The sequence below is a fragment of the Uranotaenia lowii genome, chromosome 2 (assembly GCF_029784155.1).
Source record: "Uranotaenia lowii strain MFRU-FL chromosome 2, ASM2978415v1, whole genome shotgun sequence".
Taxonomy (NCBI): domain Eukaryota; kingdom Metazoa; phylum Arthropoda; class Insecta; order Diptera; family Culicidae; genus Uranotaenia; species Uranotaenia lowii.
The window spans coordinates 69260623-69261011 of NC_073692.1; positions in this window are offsets into that span (position 1 = coordinate 69260623).

The following is a 389-nucleotide window of genomic DNA, read 5'->3' on the forward strand; positions in this document are numbered from 1 at the left end:
TGAATTCATACGGAACTTCAAATTAAAAAATAATCATCGTTTCTAGGAAAAAAACAACTGAGGCTTCACGATAAAATTTATATAAATTGTGAAAAAACTTTTCGAAAGGGGGCACAGAAAAATCTCCATTTTTCTAAGATCCATGAAACTTTTAAATGGAAGTGATGACTAAAAATACCATCGCCTTTGTTCGAACAAAAACGAGGTATTCTCAGACAACGATTCAAATCTTTTAACGAACCATATAAAGACTTTAAAAAATTTTCGTTTTTAATAATTGAAAGGGAAGCAAAAGGTGTTTCCCTTTAGTCAAAAAGAATTTTTGCTTAACATTTCAAATCAATTTAAACATTCTGGGTCTCTAATCAAGATTGAGTGATTTATTAAAT